General features: G+C 38.7%; 1 protein-coding gene and 1 pseudogene across 1 annotated transcript in view; one reads left to right on the forward strand and one right to left on the reverse strand.

Annotated features, from left to right (window-relative positions):
- The window catches only part of HIBADH (3-hydroxyisobutyrate dehydrogenase), a 128,327-nt gene that overhangs the window by 17,074 nt on the left and 87,975 nt on the right, over window positions 1–23,278 (reverse strand). The gene's annotated exons all lie outside the window — the stretch shown is intronic.
- On the forward strand, window positions 52–10,898 carry LOC105756326 (10 kDa heat shock protein, mitochondrial pseudogene; annotated as a pseudogene).

The raw sequence follows: 23,278 nt of genomic DNA on the forward strand, positions 1-23,278 counted from the left end.
TAGTGAACAATTTCACATGGGTTTCACCACATGTGAAATTCTTCACTACAGATGATCTGGTAAGCAAGGTAAGCACCGTGCTTACCTTGCCTATTGAACCGTCTGCCCCTGCGCAGGTTAATCACAAACCAAAAGAGGCATACAGATTTAGTTATACCCTCATTCTCAATTCATCTTAAATACTGTGACACAAACATGGCACGATAGATAAGGAAATTTGAACCATGAATTTTATTCCCACACATCTATTATTCTCCTTAGAAATACATTCAGTAATAAAAAGTATACAAAAAAGATTTATCTATGCTCTGACCAGCATAGGAGCAGCAAGAGAGGTCTACTGTCTGAGTTTGGCTTTGGGTCTCTGGCTCGCACGCTCACTGTGTGCACACTATCTACAGATGAGATCTACAAAGAGTGAGACCTGGCTCCTTCTCTCAGGAACAGTAGGCATTTCAGATGATAAGTTTCTTTGTTTTAAGGTAAAGGAAAGTATTGCTTATTTAGGCTGATTATTCTGATGAGCACTTTCCAAGATAATTTGATATTTTTCTTTTCCCTCCAGCTATACATCTTTTAGGCAATTCATTCCTAGGGATACGGCAGGAAGAAGAAATAGACATTGGTTTGGCTACTCCTTAGTAGCTTTTAGCAAAGGTTTGATGCATGTCCATTGACTAAATGATCTGAGAAACAACTTCTAATTTCGCATAGAAAATATAGCCTAGACTTCTTCTAAAGAAGCGGGGGAGGGGGATGCATCATTCATTTAAATTTTATTAACTCTAAAATAGAGCCAAGAGTATTGTTTCTATTTTTTATTATTTGAGGAATCTTAATTCATAATTTTTAAGTTAGGTTTTGTTTTTCAAAACCAGAACTGTATTAGCATAATTTTTCTCTTTACAATGTATTTTACAGCACAGCTAGGAATAAAGAAACCATAATTGTATGTATTATGTATCAAACCTGGGCCATTAGAATAGACAGCTGCAAGTAACTGCCTACTTTTGATTTAATTTATTCAACGAAATACAGTTTTTAAACATAAAAAGACCGAGGAAGGAGATCAATATTTCATTCAAATTGTGAATATTTTGCTACTGCCAAATCAAGCAGCCTTTCTATTTTACAGTTCATACTATTTTTAAGCATTTTTATGAAAAGCAAAAGAAGTCAGTATTCTGTTAGCCAAACAATCCTGGAAGAGTGGCCACGTGTTATCAAAGTCTGAGATGCCCACAAAAATGGTTAAACCACGTTACCTCACAGTATCTTAGACACTTTGGAATTGATTATGTACAAAAACCCAGTTATAACAAGCGCTTGTAATTAGTCGATCTATGTTATTTGAACATTCTGATAATGTTGAAGTTTAAATGACTGACATTTTGTTAGTTTCTAATTTATTTCACCAAGATGGTAAATCATTAATGCTTTACAATTATTTTACCCAACTTCTATAGCCATTTTTACTCAAACCATATAACCACCCTTACTCCTGATCCTGTTGATCTGACCTAGAGAAATTAAGTAGACAATTTACGTCAAAGCTTACAAACAAATCCAGCACTATCCATCATAGTTCAACAGCTTTGTATCTAGATTACAGACTGCTAAATAGCTTCAGAAGTTATTTATTAAAGGAAAATTAATGCTGACAATGGTTCTCAGCTGGTTAGTCTTTTGACAGGTATACTTTCTCACTTGTTCCAATACATATTTCAAGAAGAAGAAGTAAGTTATTTAAGCAAGAGGAGACCACAAAAGAAAAGGATAATTCATCTTTCAATTCAGAGGTCTGTGGTATTTCCACTTTTTCCTCCTTTCAATGTGGTGGTGTAATTATTTCCAACTTTATCATAACCTACATCCCAATGTAAGAGTGACTAAACTGAGTAATGCTAGTTTTTGTATTCTTCAGGACCAAATCCTACCCTTCCATATATATTTCTCTAACTGTATTACATTATCCAGCATAGTTCTATTGCAAAGGCACAGTTAAGACCTAAGGTATCCTAAAATAGGAGCCCTGGTGGCAGAGTGGTTAAGAGCTTGGCTGCTAACCAAAAAGTCAGCAGTTTGAATCCACCAGCTGCTGCTTGGAAACCCTACAGGGCAGTTCTACTGCATCCTAGCGGGTCGCTATGAGTCGGAATTGACTCAACGGCAATGGTTGTTTTTTTTAAAACGGGTTGTGTTTTAATAATATTTAATTATAATTATAAAACCAAAATATACTGTGTGCTTAATTCTATTACAGCATGTACCACACTTTATTAAAATTTTTTATTTTCTTACCTGATTCCCCCATTAAACTACAAGCTCCTACAAGGTCAGCATTAAGGACTTGCGTATGTCAGTATCCACGGTATCTATCACAGGGCATGATATATTCAATAAATGGTTGTTTGGTAAATAAATTAACGAGAGGGATAGAAAGAGTGAAGGATCTGGAGGGGGAATATCTGGGTTTTGGGATGTACCACTTGCTTGCTCTGTGATTATAAACAAATTACTTAACTTCTCTGAGTCTCAGTGTATAAAATGGGAAGAGCATTAATTACTACGGGCAGTTTCTGGGTTTTGAAGGAGATTCATTCCTGTGTCTTTAAGTCGAATCTGTAGGTAAGTTGGAACAGGTACCTACAGTTCTTATTTAGTCTTACTTTAGTGAGACTTCATCAGCCTAAGACCCGAAGAACCAGATGGTGCCTGGCTACCACAATGACCATCCTGACAGGGAACACAACCGAGAGACCCTGACGGAGCAGGAGAAAAGTGAGGTGCAGAACTCAAATTCTAGTAAAAAACCAGACTTAATGGTTTGATTGAGACTGGAGGGACCCCAGAAGACACGGCCCCTGGACTCTCTGTCAGCCCAAAACTAAAACCATTCCCGAGGCCAACTCTTCAGACAAAGATTAAACTGGACTATGGGACATAAAATGATACTCATGAAGAGTGTGCTTCTTAGCTCAAGTAGATACATGAGACTAAATGGGCAGCGCCTGTCCAGAGGCGAGATGAGAAGGCAGAAGGCTCAGGAGCTGGTTGAATGGACACGGGAAATCCGGGGTGGAAAGAAAGAGTGTGCTGTTACAGTAAAGACAGAGCAACTAGGGTCACAAAACAATGAATGCATAAACTTTTGTATGAGAAACTAAGTTGAACTGTAAACTTCCACTTAAAGCACAACAATTAAAAAAAAAAGAGTTCAGCTGCTAACCAAAAAGGTTGGTGGTTCCAATCCACCAGTTGCTCCTTAACCCTACGGGGCAGTTCAACTCTGCCCTACAGAGTCACTGTTCAGTTGGAATCAACTCAATGGCAGTGGGTTTGGCTTTGGTTTTAGTGCAAGAAAAGGCTCAAAGCCTTTTCAATGATTTAAGAGCTGCACGTGCAGCAAGTGAAGGTGATTGTGTGAAGAATTTGTTGCAAGTAGGAGTAGGTTCAATCCTTTCAAAGGAAGGGCAAATTTACAAAACATTAAAGGTCAAGTACGAGTTGTCTGTAAATTGGACTTTCATAACCTGGGGACTGCCTGTACTTTATAGAACAGCCATGAATATGTTCACATTTACCATTCAAAACAGGTGGCTGTCTATCCTGCTTTTAAAGTGATCAACATCTAGCACTTCTCTTGGCAGTCTGTTTCAATATAAACCAACCTTACAGTGGAGATGCACTTTTATATCTATCAAATTCTCTCAGTGTCTGTCTGTTTTTCTCTCTCTTTTATAAAAAGGTACCACAGGAAGCCTCCATTGTCTAAACTATCTTCTTTCTTTCCTTCCACACTCACTTGTAGTTTACATAAAAATTTTGACCACTGGAGATCTACTCTTCAGTGGTTCTCAATCCTGGGAATGAGGAAGAAAACAGTCCTTGCCTTCAAGGAGTTTGAAATCTAGTGTTCGTGACGGTGGTGGTGGTGAAAATGGAGATGAAGGAAGAGGTAAGGCAAGTACAAAATTATAGTTAATAAAAAGGCAGAGTTAGTTGTAAGCTATAGGAGAGGTATAAATAAAGCCATATGGACATTCAAGGAAGAAAAATATCACCAGCAAGTATTTATTCAGTGCCTTTAACAACTTGTTAGATCTTTATGCTAGGAGCAAAGATTCAACGCGTAAGCATTATTTGTTGAATAAAAAATCAGGACCTGTCTTCAGGTATTAGGAGAATAGCTGAAATATAACTATTTCAGAAAGTCCAAAATGTAATTAGAGAAAAGAGACATATACCCAGAATGTTTATAATTGGGTAAGCTTTACATGCAGACACTGAGTTCTGCCTGTTATCTAAATGCAAATAATACCTTACTTCTTTTCATAGCAGATTTGAGGCTACTATTCAGAACAACACAAGCAGAAAACAGACAATTAGAATTAAGAGCAAATATAAAAATGAAACCATAGGATTTCATAATGAGTTTCCAATATGGAGCTGAGTGTCTTAGAAGTCTTGGCAAACGGTTAGGCAGCTTTCCTATTTGGGAGAGGAATAAAGCAACCAGTCCCTGGAGGAAAATACATCCTTCCTTGAACCGAGTGAAACATTTTAAACAAAAATCTCATTTGAAACGCTATGCAGGAGACAGTAAATGAAGTAATGGACAATGTTCTTAACATTTTCATAGCAAAAGCAGTGATAATTTTTCCAGGTAAACTGAGTTAAAACTCAGTTCTTGCTTTATATCCTTTTTTGGCCATTCTTAGTCTTGTACCTATAAAAAGAGGTCACGATTAACATTAGTTACCTCATTCTGATATTTATGTGTATCTGTCTCCCAATCTTTTTGTCAGTTTTATTTGCTGTAAGAACCAAAATAGGCTTAAATCTCAAATTATGCATTAGCCTGAACATAACCAGCAGCTGAAGACATTATTCACTGTTACTCAGTATTTCTTATAGTCTCACAGTTCTCCTGTTTTTCCTGTTAAGTAAAAGTTACCTCTCTGAAGTAACTGATGTGTTTCAGCGAAAAGGAGAACTCTATAGCTCACTGTCTCTCCCACTTTGTCTTATTTGTAGGAAGCAAGGAACTTTCTCTCCTCTCCCCTTAAATAGTTTCTAATTTTTTTTTTTTTAGTCTTTATTTTTCTTGTCAATGAAGTCTAACTACTTCTCTGGTTTCCTTGTCTACTTCCTGGCAACACAAACCCTATGCTATGTGCACTGAAAATGATTTGCAGTGGCCAAAATGTGCAATGATTTTTCATACATCCATGCCTTTCCTGGGCTGTTGGCTTGTATGAAATCCCTTCCCTTCCTTCTTTGCCTGGCTAACTCCTGCTTATCTTTCAAGGCTCAACTCATATCAGCTCTGAGAAGCAGTTTCTCTGCTCTAGGAGCCCTGGTGTTGCAGTGGTTAAGTGCTCAGCTGCTAACCTAAAGGTCAGTGGTTTGAACCCAACAGCCATTCCACGGCACAACGATGTGGCAGTCTGCTTCTGTAAAGGTTGGCAGTTTGAATCCACCAGCCGCTCTTTGGAAACCCTATGGGGCCTTTCTACTCTGGCCTGTAGGGTTGCTATGAGTTGGAATCGACTCGATAGCAGTGGGTTTGGTTTTGGTTTTCTGCTTTCCTAGCATTCCTGGGTCATGTTTCTAAAAAAGCACTTTTACCTAAAGGTTGCCAGTTGAACGCACCCAGTGGTACCATCAAAGAAAAGGCCTGGCAATCTCCTTCCATTTTGACTACAGCTAAGAAAATCCCATGGAGCAGTTCTGCTCTGTAACACATGGGGTTGCCATGAGTCAGAATCAACACGACGGCAACTAATAACTACTGTAATCAGTGATTTTTCTGGTGCACCCTGTTAAGATCCTTGTGGGGCAGGAGCTGTTAGAATCTTAGCACCCAGCCCATAGCATATGTCTGATAAATGTTCATTGTCTTTATAGGAGGTAGGCAGAGAAGAAATCAATGATAAATAAAATGACTGAGAATACTAATTAGGACTAATTAAGATAATGTTTAAAGCCACAGTTCAAAGATCAGACCACTTGGATAGTTGTAACACCTTTCAGTCTTGAAAATGGTGATAAAAACACTTGCTATACTTATTTTGAAGTGCAAATGACAGCATATATAGAAAAAGTATTTGTGAACTGCAAAGTTATTACACAAATGTTACAAACAATCTAAATATAACAAGAAGTAAATTTACTCGACTTCAACATGTCAAAGTCCTTGGCCTAACAGTGGCAAAGAACTGAAATTTGGAGCCAATCCTTATTGAAAAGCTGACGCAAAGAGTTATGGCAGATAAACCATGATGCAAGTGTTGATAACTTAGAATAACTATCTGTGAGTCACAAACAGATCATTTTCAATTCTATGACTACTGGAAGCAGGCCTTCTACACCAGAGAGGGAATAGATGGAAAGCTAGAAAGTACCATCAGATTCTATCCATCTTTAATACTGTAAAAATCCTGCCACCAAAGCACCCCATTGGTATATAGCAAAATGTAGTAAATCACTTAATTTGCTCAAAAGAACTTAAATGTTTTAACCAGTCTGCCACCAAAAGAGATCAAGAAGAGGACCAATGGGACTTGGGGTGCAATGTGAGCCATCTTTAAAATGCAATTGTTCTAATCATTTTCTACAGATGCAGCCTCGCAAGGGGCTGCTGTCACAGGGACCATTTACGACTTGTTATGGTGTCTCTATTGTTTACCAGCGACATTCGCTGAAAAAGGCGACAGCTGGGACAGAAAGCTGCTACTCAACGAACAATATAATCCCGTGAAAGTAATCAACAAATTTAAGGGTGTTAATTAACTTTACACTTTATCATGTTCAATTAGTTGTCCTTTCTAGAAAAGATTGCCGTGCACAATCGGTTTAGAGCATGCCATGTTTGATTTGTAAGTGATCACTGTTTCTGTTTCAGAGTCCATGTCAGATGTTCTCTTGGGTTTTGGTGACACAGATGAATGGCTCTGCACATGTTAGGGGGTGATCTGGTTTAACATAAGCCAGCATAACATAACCCCTTGTTGACACTATTTCTGGCATTACGCAAGCTGGAAACAGAAAAGCAACAATATTCACAGCACTATTCTGGAGTCAGATAAACGAAGTTTAGTTAGCTTCTCCTGAAATAAACACAGACAAAACACATGGAGAAATAAGCAATTTTTCATCATTATTTTTCAAAGTAAGACTTGTCTTTCAGGGGCATGTTTGGGATCATTTCCTCCCAGCAAGATCTTGAAGCTCTGCTGCATTATACACAAAGCCCCACTGTATCCTCAGACTTTACATAATGCAGATAGCCTTTTCCATGGCAGTTAAATAAATGCTAGGCATGTGTTGTGAAGTACTAGCTTGTGTTAAATTCTAGAATGCGACTTTTAAATCCAGAAGCTGTATTTTATAAGTGTAGGAAATCTGCAAGGAAGTCTATTAATCTATGAATGCAATTTGCTTCTCTCTTACATTTAATGTACCTGTTCCTGCTTGCTAATAGGACAAGAGAAAAGCTCATGATGAAGCGACAATATATTCAGAATTGCATTTTAATGAAAGTCACTGCAGTTCCCCTGGACTGATAAATAGTGCTTCGCATCAAAATATTTCATAAGCCATTGATGAGGTGAACAAAACCTGAAACTGAGGTTTGGCAGGAGGTGTCTATCTTTAAGAAAACAAAAGCAAGGAATCTGCATCTACCTCTTAAAAAAAAAATCTACATAGGACTTTGAAATGTCTTCATAAAGCTATACCTTGCTCTCCTAGACTAGCTGTTTCCTGCACAATACACAAATTAAATGCATATAAACTACAGCTGGTTAGCTAGTTATAGCATACATAAGGACAAAGCTGAACTTGTTCAAAATAGGAAAGTTGTTAACTCTGAAAGCTAATAATGTCCTAAGTTAAATATTAAAGAAGGAAATTATAGGCTATATCTGAAACAGCTGAAACCACAATACACAGCAGCAGAAAACATTAGTTTTCTGCAGAAGATCTGCAGGGAGAAGGGAAGCGGTCGATAGATCCTTAAATTGGAAGCAATAGCCGTTCTTCTACCCCAAGTTGGCAGCTGCTACATTTGCAGACCTGGTTCATTATTTTCCCATAATGACCATCAAGCTGCAGTCAAAGTCAGATCACAACAACTGTCAGCAGCTCTTTTAATTAGCCTTGTTTGAATTCAGATAAATATCACAATAGACCTGCTTATGCTGAAAGAGCAACAGAATGTTCCGCATGGAGCTGGGCTGGCTTGAGAAGGACCAGCGCAGTACAGAACCCGTCAGACAGAAATGCAGACTGGGGTTTTTCCAGGGTGGGGCGAATCAGAGAATGAAATGGTTTGCTTTCATTTTGAAAATCACTTTAAAAAGCAATTCCCTGCCCTTCACTCCAGAACAAGATGGTGTATAATGTAAGATTACAATGAAAACCTAGGCTCCTGAAAGCCAAGTATCTGGAGCCCAACAAAAAAGTTAACTTATTGCCTTTAGAGAATATGAATTTTAAAACTCTACCTTGTAAATAAGGTATTTTTCAGCTTTAAAATCCTTTTTAAAAGCCAAATAAAAAATCTTGCATTAAGGTGGCAAGCTGTTTACTTTTACCTTTTTTAAAGCTGCATAACTTGTGACATTTTTCTGTGATAGGAGTCTGATATTTTCCTATAAACTTCCTATACATTCCTCGCATTCAGCATTAATAATCACAAAGGAAAACAAAGCTGATTATCAAATACTGAATAATTCAATCACCACCATATTCTACATCCCTCTGAGGTTTTTCCCCCTCCAGTTGACTTGAGAGGAAAAACAAAAATGTAAATATCATGTGCTCTCTATTTTTGCAGAGAACTGACTGCTCATGTAAGTCTGGTATAAAAGTTTGGGGGTAAGTAAAAGAAGTGATGGCTGACAGAGAAGGGGACGCAGACAGTGAGGAACAAGCAAAGGGCAAGGTGATAACTTTGTAGCAAGTCAGGGTAAAGCAGAGACAGCAACAAACTAAAGACAGGGCTGCACTAATAAGCTACACTGGGTGAACCAGGAATTACCGTTTCTGGAACCCATTTGTGAATGCCTTGAGAGTCTTGATTCTTAAGTTTTGGGGTGGAAGGCACAGTTGAAGAGGTGGCCACTTCCATGTATGGGTTGGACTTGGTCCACTGTGCCATTACGTATCCTTTTGCAATCATCTGTGATGTTGTACAACATTTAGGAAGGTAACTAAGCAGTCTGTCTGAGGATAAAGGACACATTATTGTTTCACAGGGCTTGGATCCCACTTACGATTTCCTTATTAAGTAGAAAAACACTTCTATTGGAATAATTAAAAAATTATACTTGTGTTTAATTTCAAGTAGTAAAACCTGTGGAATAAAACTTTTACAGAACGCTTTGAGACCAAATATGTCATAAAGGCAACCACTACTGAATGTTGATGATGTAAGTGGGGAGAACTCTTCGTCTGGTTTCATGAGAATTAATCACAGCAGAAAGGAGTATTTCTTGCTCTACTTTTCCTTTTTTTTTAGTAAAGAATAAGCCATATGCATCACCCTACTGTGGATGATGGCTTTCTCCTTCCTCAGCCCTTAATAACAACCTACCTCCTGACCACACGCACAGCCAACAGCTACAACTTGTCCAGTACGTTGAGTACAAAGGCAATGGTCAAACTGTCAGTTCCAAGTCCAGATTCTGGCTCAGTAAACATGAATAAAAATTTACTCTGTAAGGTTGTTGTTAGTTGCTGTTGAGTCGATTACAACTCATGGAGAGCACATGTGACCACAGAAAAATACTTTCTTTTTATTGGTGGCATTCTGAATCTCACACACTGTAAAAGACCAGAGTATTTCAATGAGATACTGTTAATTTTTAATATACTAATGTTTAGTATAATGAATTTTACAAATATACTTAACTAGAGAAAATTGATGACAGCCCTACTAATCTTACAACCTCCATTTAAAAAATAATAGTTAACAGAAAATATGTAAATATACAGAGTTGACACAAATGGATAAAACTAGGATCTTCCAATTTCCAATATTATGCTCACTCCACTAGGCCAGATCACCTTCCTAAAGATAATATGCTCAGACTCTGATGTGAGGTGACCTAGGAGTTAAGCTGAAAAAAGTAAGAAATTGAGTAAAGTGTAAGGCCCAGGATCAAGAATAATTTAAAACTAAAACATAGGCTAAAGAAAGAAGTAATGATTAGAAGTCCATACTAAAACATAACCCACAAACACAGTAGTAGGGAAAAAACATCCCAATATGCTATACATGCCACATATAGACATGCCAAAAACCAAAAAACAAACCCGTTGCCTTTGAGTCGATTCCGACTCATCTGGAAACTCTATGGGGCAGTTCTACTCTGTCCTATAGGGTCGTCACAAGTTGCTATAGACATGTCACCATACGTAAAAATAAGATACTACCTAGGGTCTCGGCATGGATGAGGTGAAGGGTAGGGATGTGGAGTATGAGAGAATATAAGGCAAGGAGAAATGGCTTCCAAGATTCAAGAGAAAGCACTCTCTTTGCAGCTGCATTGTGAGACTGGAGTACACACTGGGACAGCCAAAGTCATGGCAGGACAGGCACTTGGAAAGTTTCAATCACGTATTGGTTGAATGGAATACAGCTGAAACTGTAACCAAAGGACTCATTATGCTTCCAGAAAAATCTCAAGGAAAAGTATCATCAGCAACAGTAGTACCTGTCGGATCGGGATCTAAAGGGAAGGGAAGAGAGGTTCAACCTGTGAAAGCTGGGGATAAAGTTCTTCTCCCAGAATATGGAAGCACTAACTAGATTTGCCTGAGTAGCTCTAGATGACAAGGATTATTTCTTATTTAAAGATGGTGACATTCTTGGGAAGTATATAGACTAAAATCACTATTGAAATGGCATCACGTGAACCTGTCCATTCCATTGAAGTTCTAAAATCTTTCATCATGTAAACAATTTCTACGTCTCTCTTTTGTAATAAAATTTAGTTTCACTATACTATGAGTTGGAATCGACTCGACGGCAACGTGTATACTGATATAAACATTTCCAACTAAAATATGTAAATAAAAATAAAGAGAGAGAGAGAAGGCAATGATCTCAAGATAATACTTGGAAGTAGGGACTGGGCTGTCTGGTCTGCCTACTAACGAAGCCAGATTTAGGCCAAGAGGCTAGGGTTATTTAATTCCCTCACCTCTTAACCTTCCCAACGGCATGCCTGGAGAAACATGGTGGTGCCTTTGTATAAACTGCAAAATATGCAAATAAGCTTCAAGATTCAAGAGAGAGTGCTCTCCAAGGAGCTGCTGCAGCAGGAGTCATGGCAGGACAGGCATTTAGAAAGTTTTGTCACATTAACTGGAACGAGGCAGCCACTTTGGGTAAAGAAATTAGAAAAAGGCTTTACCCTAAGCAGACCAATCAGATAGAAGTAAGCGGAACACAAACGTTGGCATGTGAAAAGTAAACGGAGAGTAAACTAGACTGAAGCCCCAATTCAGGTCCCCTCAGCTGGGACCAACCTGCACAGGTGACCACAGTAGCCCTGGGAAAATAAGCACACAGGACCTTGTCAAGCTCCAGGTCTGCTACTGATAGTGTTATTTTGGGCAAATCAACTGTTTTGAGCCTCAGTGCCCCTACCTATAAAATGAATCTCATCTTCAATTATATTAATCAAAGAAATCAATAAATTTATCACAACTAATTCATATATCATTCAACATTACTGAATACTTAATACAGTGCACAGCACTATGCCAGGCAGGCTCAAGACAAGTTTGTATCTAACAGTCCATGGGCTAAAAAAATCTTTCAACTAAAAAACAAAAAAACAGAAAAAAACCTCCAATATAATGAGCTTCAAACACTTCATACTATCTATCACCTTCCAAAGCAGTATTTGTATATCTAAGCTCATCCCTCAGGTACAGACACAGACTCAAAACTTCAACTATCTACCGGGTATTTTTGACTAGTTGGCCATTGGAAGCACAATTAATTCAACACGATCAAAACAACTTTTGTCTGCCCATCCTCACCTCGCACAAACCCCAAATTGGTTCCTCCTTCTGTATGTCCTCTCTAAGACTTTACTACCCTCCACTTGACCTACGGCAACATTTCCCAAGGTCAGTTCCTCAAAACTCTTCTATAGGATGTTAATGGGTATTTACAATGATTGTGGTAGCTATGTTTTGTCTCTTGACAGTAAGGTTTCCCATCATCCTCCTTCAGATAACAAATCCCGCCCCTCTGGCCAAAGGGTTGTGTTTTAGTTTGTAGGCTCATTTTGAATGGGGAGCTTTTTCTTTAATCTTCCCACCCTCAAGGTCTCTACCCACCTTTCCCTGTATGTGGTTTTCTAGTTTATAGTCTCATTTTGGCCTCCTAGGCTCCCAGTTTAGGACCAGTTCTCCCTTCCACTGGTATGTTGGAGCTCTGTGGGAGTATTAGGGATATTCTGCAGATCCAGCAGGTGGCTTGGTTCAGTGCCTGGTTTTACCCCTGTATTTGTGTCTTCCAATGTCCTAGCTTCAAAGCCTGCAAAAAGCTGTAACTAACTTTAGGCAATGGTCAGTTGCAGACTCTAGCTTCCTGTCTGCAGGCTAAGAAGCCCTGGTAGAGCAGTGGTTAAGGGCTCGGCTGTTATCCAAAAGGTCAGCAGTTCAAACCCACCACCCACTCTGTGGGAGAAAGATGTGGCAGTCTGCTTCTGTAAAGATTACAGCCTTGGAAACCCTATGGGGCAGTTCTACTCTGTCCTATAGGGTGTCTACGAGTTGGAATCGACCCGACAGCAATGGATTTGGTTTTTTTGGTTTTGGTCTTCAAGTTATAGCCTGGGACCAGTCCCCACTACTCACATGGAGTACTACAGCCCAGTTTTGGACCCAGAACTCAGCTGGCTGAAGGCTTCAGTGCCACTCCGTGCACTGCATTTCCACTCTATTTCTGTCCACAGAGTTGTTAGTTCCCATTGAGTCGGCTCCAACTCATAGTGACTGCCTTAGTCATCTAGTGCTGCCATAACAGAAATACCACAAGTGGATGGTTTTAACGAAGAGAAGTTTATTTCCTCACAGTCAAAGTAGGCTAAAAGTCCAAATTCAGAGCATCAGCTCCAGGGGAAGTCTTTCTTTCTCTGTTGGCCTTCTCATCAATGTTCCCCTGGACTAGGAGCTTCTCGGCGCAGGGACCCCGGTCCAAAGGATGCACTCTGCTCCCGGCACTGCTTTCTTGGTGGTATGAGGTCCCCCTGTCTCACTGCTCACTTCTGTCTTTTATATCTCAAGAGACTGCCTCAGGACACAATCCAGTCTTGTAGATCAGGTCCTGCCTTACTAACACAACTGCCACCCCTCCTCCCTCATTAACATCATAGAGGCAGGTTTACAACATACAGGAAAATCACACGGTACCAGGAATCATGGCCTAGCCAAATTGATACACACATTTTTTGGGGGACATAATTCAAACCATGACAGTGACCTTATGTATAACAGAACAAAAACAATGCCTGGTCCTGAACCATCTTCATGATCTTTGCTACGTTTGAGTCCATTGAGTCCATGGAGGCATGTATTTCATTCTGGAGCACATGGTATCTATTGATGTTTTCTTATACTCAATTACTTTCATGTGCTTAGAATAGCAGATGCATTAAAACATGAATTTACCATCTTGACAAAACTGCATTTTATTTTTCTCAATTGTTCTTTTTTCTTCATTATCATAGTTCTCCCCTGCTCGGGACTCTGTTCATCTCTCTCACCTAGAGCATCATAACAACTTGGCTAGTCTTCCTTTGCCTGCATACTCTCCTTGGAACTCAACTCCCACAATGCCACGAAAACCATTCATCTTAATTTTCTCCTTGAAAACTTTCAGTGACTCTACTTTACCAAAAGATTAAAGATTCCTTAGCATGGCATACAAGGTCCTTTACAGCTGGTCTCAGCTCACCTTTCTCGACTCATTTATTGGCCCCTGCTACCCAATGACTGACATACTATCATTATTTCTTCTTTTCCCCATATATAAAAGATAACCTTCCATCTTTCTTGCCTTCCCACACACATGCTGTCTCCTGTTCCCAGTATGCTATATCCACATTCATTCCCCACTTCTGCCTCCATCTCAGGTTCTGCTTAGCTGGCAAAAACCCATTCATTCTTCAAGGGTCAGCTTAAATGTCCCTTCCAACCTCTACCCCATGCAGAGCCCTTTAAGCCTGTCTGTGCATCTTCATGCACTTTATTCTTACTCCTATTATTCATCACATCACACTCTACGCTATTTACCTGTTTGCTTTCCCTCAACCACAAGCTCTTTGCATAACTGCCATTTAATAAATTGATAGTAAGAAACTGCCAGCAAAAAAGAAAGGTAGGGAAGATTTTATAATGTAGAAAATAATGATTCATGGAGAAATAAGGAATAGCACTTTGTAAAAATTTTTCCTTGATTTGTTAATGAAAACAGAACCGAAAGAAGACATGGAAATTTGTATGATGCAATTTATAAAATACTATTGAGTTCTGGTCACTGTAATGTCAGACAGAAAGCCATTACAGTATTTGAAAAGATAAAAAAAAAGAGAGGGTCAAAAGGCTAATCCTAGGATTAAAAAGAGTAAATCCTGATGACATAAAGGAAAAAGTCCTTTTAACCACAACATTTTAAAATATACAGATATATATACTGTCTTAGTCAGTGCTGCTATAACAGAAACACCACGAGTGGATGGCTTTAACAAAGAGAAATTTATTTTATCACAGTCTAGTAGGCTTAAAGTCCGAATTCAGGGTGTCAATTCCAGGGGAAGGCTTTCTCTGTTGGCTCTGGTGGAAGGTTCTTGTCATCAATCTTCCCCTGGACTAGGAGCTTCACTTTGCAGGAACCCCAGGTCCAAAGGAAGCACTCTGCTCCTGGCACTGCTTTCTTGGTGGTAATGAGGTACCCCCTTCTCTGCTAAAAGGTAGTGGAGGCCACACCCCAGGGAAACTCTCTTTACATTGGATCAGGGATGTGAGCTTAGTAACGGTGTTACTATCCCACCCTAATCCTCTAATCTTGCCTCCTTAACCACAGGCAGAGACTAGGATTTACAACACATAGGAAAATTACAATCACAAAATGGAGGACAACCACACAGTACTGGGAATCATGGCCTAACCAAGTTGACATGTATTTTTGGGGGACACAGTTCAATCCATGACATATACATATACATATATATACACACACACAGATACTTCCATGTATTTTTTGTTGTTGTTGTTGTTGTGTGCCATCAAGTCGATTCCAACCCATAGAGACCCTATAGGACACGGTAGAACTGCCCCGTAGGGTTTCCAAGAATCAGCTGGTGGATTCGAACTGCCAACCTTTTGGTTAGCAGCCTGAGCTCTTAACCACTGTGCTACCAGGGCTCCATTTATATATACAAAACCAAAAATCCACTGCTGTTGAGTAGATTCCAACTCATAGCGATCCTATAGCACAGAAGAGAACTGCCCCATAGGGTTTCCAAGGAGTGCCTGGTGGATTTAGCAAGCAATAATTCTACTGTTCAGGAAAATATTTTTAAAATGATAAAGAAACCATATTTCATAAAATAATGGATTGGATGTTGACAGACTCCTTATTAACCTTCAAAGAAAAACTGGATCATCAATTGAAAGGCAATTCAATACTATGTCAGGAAGTTCAGATATATAAGAGAAATTCAGATAGCGTGGCATTTCATAATTTTCATAGCATCTACTAAGTCAAAATCTAAAGAGAAAGAAGACTTATACAGTATTTACCAAACTATAAACCCCCCCTTGTAAAAATCACACTTATCTTCTGAAGTCAAGTACATATACATGTCTTGATAGCTTGACCTGTTAGATGGGTAAACCCAAAAGAGTCACATGATCAAGGATAATAAATTAATTGTATTTCTCTCCTTGCTCCCTCTACTTTAGGGACTGCTCTAAATTAACATCCTCAAATGCATCCTGAAAATAAAATTTATGTTTTAAATAACCAAGAATTAGAGAATATAGAGTTTTAATTTAAAGGAGAAAACATTCCCAATCTTTATAAGATTTCAAAGAAAACATTTTGGGAGGAAAACAAAATAAAACAAAAAAATCCAAATCCTGAAATAACAATAGTCACAGAACCCCTGGGTTCTAAGTACTGTTTACATGTAAGAGAGATAAGTTTATGGAAATGTCCCCCTTTTATCCTTAGGTCAGATTTCAGGTAAACTCAGCTCTGTAACATAAATTTGAAAGAGGACTTCCTGGCACGTTTATAAATTCCCAGCTCCCTCCAAGAACGCGCGCGCGCGCGCACACACACACACACACACACACACACACGAGAAACCTGTTTCCTCCATTAAACATTTTGGTTTTTTTTTCTCCTCTTCACAATTCACTGCTCTTAGTAAAGTTGGTTATCCAGTTTCCCAACCAATGATGGGTCAGAATTCAGTAACTAGAAGAGGAGCAGAGGGACGGTCAGAGGCAAGCACAAAAACAGCAGCTAGAAGAGACAGCTTCTGACCAAAAGAATTATGCTGGATCACACCAAAAATGGCTTTTAATAATGATGACCTTGAGTTATCCCCCAAACTGAATAATGCATATAGCATATGCCTATAGTAAGCCATATGACTTATGGAGTATTATGAATTGAAGTGTGTCCCCCAAAAATGTGTGTCAACTTGGCTAGCCCATGGTTCCCAATATTGTGTGATTGTCCACCATTTTGTCATTAGATGTGATTTTCCTATGTGCTGTAAATCCTACCTCTATGATGTTAATGCGGCAGGATTAGAGTATGTTATGTTTACGAGGCAGGACTCCATCTACAAGATTAGGTTTTGCCTTAAGTCAATTTTTTTTGAGATATAAAAGAGAGGAGTGAGCAGAGAGACATGGGGACCAAATATCACCATGAATAAGAGAATAGCATGCCCTGTGGACCCGGGGTACCTGTGCTGAGAAGCTCCTAGCACAGGGGAAGATTGATGACAAGGACCTTCCTCCAGAGCCAACAGAGACAGAGAGCCTTTCCCTGGAGCTGACACCCTGAATATGGACTTTTAGCCAACTAGTATGTGAGAGAACAAACTTCGGTTTGTTGAAGCCATCAACTTATGGCATTTCTGTTACAGCAGCACTAGATAACTAAGACAAAGAGAAAATTATTTAGAAAAAAATTTTTAATCTAGTACTTAAAAGCATGAATTTCAGTTACCTGAAAATTCATTTCTGTAGAATTTGTTGTATGAAAATACATTATCCAACTATTTCGAATAAATGAGAAAGTGCTGGTTTTCTAATACATAAACCATAATGAGAATAAACATGGGTAAAGGTTCTTTCTACCTCTGAAAAGTGTTCATTTAAATAACTGAAGAAATCTAACACAAATATGCATTTTCCTCTAGACTACTTACGAAGATAAAACAAATTATCTTTGAATTATCTGTATGAAGATAAAATAAATTATCTTTAAATTATCTAACAATATCATTAATATCATATGCTAGCAAAATTTTGGTGAAGATAATTAAAAAATGACTGTTGCAGTACATTGACAGGGAACTGCCAGAAGATCAAGCCGGATTCAGAAGAGATCGTGAAATGAGGGATATCATTCCTGCTGTCACGTGGATCTTGGCTGAATGCAAATACCAGAAAGATGTTAACTTGTGTTTTATCAACTACGCAAAGGGATTGGACTGTGTAGATCATAACAAGTTATGGATAATATTATAAAGAATGGGAATTCCAGAACACTTCATTGTGCTCATGTGGAACCTGTAACATGGAACAAGAGGATACTACAGGTTTAAAACTGGAAAACATGGGCAACAGCACTGTATCTTTTCACCTCACTTATTCAGTCTGTATGCTGAACAAATAATCTAAGAAGGGGGCCTATATGATGAAGAACGTGGCATCAGGATTAGAGGAAGGCTCATTAACAACTTCTGATATGCAGATGACACAACCTGCTTGCTGAAAATGAGGACAACTTGAAGCACTTAATGATGAAGGTCAAAAACTACAGCCTTCAGTATGGATTACACCTGAACATGAAGAAAACGAAAATCCTCACAACTGGACCAATAAGCAACATTCATACTAAATGGAGAAAAAAATTGAAGCCATCAATAAATTTATTCTACTTGGATCAACAAACAACATCCATGGAAGCGGCAACCAAGAAATCAAACGGCTTATTATTGCATTGAGCAAATCTGCTATAAAGGATCTCTTTAAAGTTTCAAGAAACTAAGATATCACTTTGATGACTAAGGTGTGCTTGACCCAAGCCATGGTCTTTTCAGCCGCCTCATACACATGTGAAAGCTGGACAGTAAAAGTGGAGTATGGAGTTCTATATACCTGATTAATTAAGCTTGTCAATTGCGTTAACTTTTTTGTCTGTTTGATCATTGATTGCTGACAGAAGTACACTAAATGTCTCATTATGAAGATGGACATTTATCATTTTCTCCTAGTGATTCTACACTTTTTTGCTTTATATATTTCTGAGGTTATTTTATTACCTGCAGTACATACAGGTATAAATTGTCTTATCTTCTTAATGAACTAAACCTTTTTATCATTAGTAATGACCTCCTTTATCCCTAATGATGATTTTTTAAAACACTATTATTGCTGTTAGGTACTGTTGAGAAGGCTCCTACTCATAGCGACCCTATGTATAACAGAACAAAACGCTGCCTGGTCCTGAACAATCCTCACAATCATTGCTATGTTTGAGTCCTTTATAAAAACTGTTACATCAAATTAATACTAGTAATCTACATTTCCTTTGATTGGAATTTGCCTGGCGTATCAAAAAGACACTTATATTTCTGTGTCTTTAAGTTTTAGGGGTGTGTGTCTTATTAAATAGTGGTGCAGTGATTAAGCGCTCAGCTGCTAACCAAAAAGTTGGAGGTTCAAACCCACCAGCCACTCCACAGGAGAAAGATGTGGCAGTCTGCTTCTGTAAAGATTTATAGCCTTGGAAATCCTATAGGGCAGTTCTACTCTGTCCTAGAGGGTTGCTATGAGGCGGAATCCACTCCACATCAATGGGTTTGGTTTTGGTTTTTGTCTTATAAATGAATCGACTCCATGGCAACTGGTATGGTTTGGTGTAATGAACAACTTTATGCTAGGTTTTTTTTTTTTAAAATCATATGACAAAATCTGCCTTTAATTTGGCATGTTTAGTCCATTTTTTTTCTACCATATTGTTTTGTGCATTTCCTCCATGCTTTTTTTCTTCCTTTCTTGCTTTTTAAAAAATTGATTGAGGCTTTGTTTCTCTTCTTCCTTTCTATTTTTCCCCTTTACTGGTTTGGAAACGATACACTTTATCTTTATTGTCTTAGAAATTTTACCATGCATATTAAATTTAAACTCTAAAGTTAATCAATACCTTAACCTACCTTTCAAACAACACAAGATCTTCAGACTTACCCAAATCCTGGCTTACAGGCTACTGTTGTGCAGGATTTTAGTTTTTTCATTAATCTCATACATTATATATTGCTATTGTTTTATTTAGACAATGTTTTTAGATTTACCCAAACGAATTTAAATTACTCAATCTTGTGGGTGGTATAAATTCAAATTCTCTACTCACATTTCTTTGATTCCATTTACTACATCTCGGGCCTTCTTTTAGGATCAAAGGACATAATTTAGATGTTCTGTTAGTGTGCATCTGTTGGCAGTAAATTCTATCAGTTTTTGCTTACTGAAAATGTCTATATTTAATATCATTCTTACTTCAAATTAACATACTATAAAATTAAGTTTTTTTAAAAAATGTGTGTAAAGTTCTAAAAGTTTTAACACGTAAAGATTCATGTAACTATCACCAGCAATCAGGATACAGAATAGTTCCATAACCCCCAAAATTCCCACATGCTGCCCTTTTGTGGTCAAACCCTTCTGAAGCCACTAATGTGGTATCTTGTCCCTATAGTTTTGCCATTTCCTAGAATGTCATAAAAATGCAATCATACAATGTAACCTTTTGACACTGGCTTCTTTCACTCAGTTTAATGCCTTTTGAGAATCATCCATGTTGTAGCATGGATAAAATTTCTTCATATTGCTGAGTATTCATTGTATGGATGTGTCAGTTTGTTTATCCATTCACCCACTGAAGGATATTTGTGTTGTTTTCAGTTCTTGTAGATCATGAATTTATGTACAAGTGTGTGTTTACAGGTTTACATCTCTCCAAGGTAAATACCCAGGAGTGGAATTGCTGGGTCATAAGATAAGTGCATGTTTAACTTTTTAAGAAGCTGCCAAACTGTTTCCCAAAGTGGCTATACTATTACGTATTTCCTTCAGCAATGTATGAGCATTCCAGTTGCTCCTTATCCTCACCAGCACTTGATATTGTCATTAAAAAAAAAAAATGTAGCCATTCTAATAGGTGTGTGGTGGTATCTCATTCTGATTTTAATTTGCATTTCATTAACGACTAATGATGTTGAGCACCTGTGCTTATTTGTCATCTATATACCTTCTCTAGTGGCATGTCTTTTGCCCATTTCATAATGGGGTTGTTTGTTTTCCTACTGTTCACTTTTGAAAAGGTCTTTATATATTTTGGACACACGTCCTTGGTTGGATATGTGATTTGCAAATATTTTCTCTCAGTTTACAACTTATCTTTTTATTCTCTTAACAGTGTCTTTAGCAGAGTAAATTTTAATTTTTATGAAGGCCAATTTATTGATTTTTTTTTTCTTTTATGAAATGTGCTTTTGGTGTCATATCAAAGAACTCTTTCCTAACCCAAAATCATAAGGATTTTCTCCTGAAACTTTTGTTTTCTTTTATATTTAGGCCTATGACCTGCTAACTCATCTGTTGACTTTTAAATTTCAATGTTTTGTCCAAATGTAACTGGTCATTTCTGATATTCTCTTGTTCCTTTTTTATTGTTTTTCAACTTCATATTTATTTCTTTAAATGTTTTATACACAGTCATTTTATATTCTGTTTTGAGGATTTTAGTATCTGTAGTTCTAAGGGATCTAAATCTGCTTCTCCTGTTGACTCTTGCTCTGCTGACTTCTCTGCTTAATGTGTCTGGCAATTTTTTTTTTTTTTCTGGTAAGCTCATATTGACTGAGCTCAGTGTTTGTGAATTCTGAAAGCCCAGGATTGAAGATAATTTTTTCCAGAAAGGATTTCAACTTTTTCTGTGGGTGACAGGCCCTACCAGCCCTAGTAACTTTAAAGCCCTTGAATTTAATTTATTGGTTTAGTTGTTGTTGGCTGCCATCGAGTAGACTCAGATTCACAGCAACCTCATAGGGTTTTTCTTGCCTATAGTCTTTACAGAAGCAGATCATCAGGTCTTTCTCTGTGAAATAGTTCAAATATCCCAACTGGATGAATAGTTTAATTATCCACCGGCCACCTTTACCTTGAGGTTATAGCCTCTTTGGGTGTTTTGGCTTTATAGAAAGGAGGGGGTCAGCTTCTTAATCCTGTGTGACTACAGGCCCAGTTTCCCATTACTCCATGATTTTTACCCATGGATACTAGCCTAGAGTTCTTGGTTCCTGGAATCAGCATATGCCCCAAGGGAAGCCAGAACTTCTGGATTTATCACTCTGACTTCAGATTACTATTCAATTATTTGGCCATTGAGGATTTCTCTTTTCTTTTGAGGGCACTGAAATGCCCTTAAAAGTATGTTTGTTGTAATTTATCTAGTATCTGGGTGTTTTATCGCAGCAGGGTATCCTAACGTACCTAGTCCGCCCTACTGCCAGAGTCAACAGACGGCTATGTTAAAAAAAAAAAAAGAGTTCTTAAATGTCAAAGGAAAGGTTGATTTCCATTTTATTTTTAGGCCAGGGTACCTTTAACTCTTTTCTGATAATAAAAAGAGTTTCATCTTTACCATTAACACCTGTATTACACTAAAAATTTACAACAGATTTTTTATTTTATGGCATTTATTTTTACAAGTAAAACCAAGAAACTTTATCCAACTAGACGTAGTAGTCAATCAACCTTATGAATACTTCCTATGAAAGTAATCTAAAAGAAGACATTAGGTGTTGGAATCTTTAGATCACTTCAATTTTATATTTTACTTTTTCTTTTAAACATCTCATAAACACACTTAATATATGCAAATCAAGAATTTACTAAGAATCGGAGGTGGGGCCAAGATGGCGGAGTAGTCAGACGTGTCCATGGACCCTCTTACAACAAAGACCCAAAAAAAAACAAGTGATTCGATTATATATGGCAATCTGGGAGCCCTAAACATCAAAGGCAAAGTTGCAGAACCAGACTGAGTGGCAGGGGGAGGGAGAGATGGTTCGGAAGCAGCAGAGGAGTTGCCAGACCTGACCTAGAGAGAGCCTGAGCCCTTCAGGCCTGAGAAGCTCGTGGGTGAGCGGCGAGGCAGGCAAGTGGCAGTGCTCGGGAAGTGTGTTTTCCACACTGGGGGAGACCCAGTGCCAGAGAGTCTACATGGCCACCCAGAACCAGTGAGAAGCAGCCCTCATCGGCAAAAGATAAGTACTTGCGTACGGCTTACCGCGTGGATCAGAAACACCCCTCTTAGGGAAAAACTTCTCTCCCATTTACCTCCTTGCTCCCTGCTCTGCACTGGGTCCCGGACCGGCTTCACTGACTGCTGAGTCCCCTGGGCTGGAAGTAGGATATGTCACATGCCGGGAGCAATTCTCCCGGCCTTGGAGAGTGAACAAATTAACAAACGGGATAAAATAAACTGCTGGCTCCCCTAAGCCAGGAACCCAGGGTGGGCACAGCTCCTTTGCCTAGGCACAGGCATAAGGGATCCATGGACTTTGAGTGCCTTTTCCCCTGCATAGACTTGCGTGGGCCCACCTGAACAGTGTAGGCCCTCATTACCGCAGTACAGCAGGGTGTATACTGGAAGTCTACTTCAACTGTTTCAGCTGTGAAGTGGCAAGTTCTTGACATTTGACACTACTCTCCCCATTAAGCAGGGTCTTCAGCTACCCACATCAGGGGTCTGAGGACTGGTGGCTCTACCCATGCCACCTAGCCACCTGCGATTGGGCCCATGAATAAGAAGTGCCCCCCAGTTCTTACAGCCAACAGCATTAGATGCTCATAGTCCAACTGCAAAACCCACTCACCTATGTGCTCTAGGGAACAGGGCATGCCTTCCTCCTGGACACTCAGGGGTGGCCGTCAG

This window comes from Trichechus manatus, unplaced genomic scaffold (genome assembly GCF_000243295.1).
Source record: "Trichechus manatus latirostris isolate Lorelei unplaced genomic scaffold, TriManLat1.0 scaffold00050, whole genome shotgun sequence".
NCBI lineage: Eukaryota > Metazoa > Chordata > Mammalia > Sirenia > Trichechidae > Trichechus > Trichechus manatus.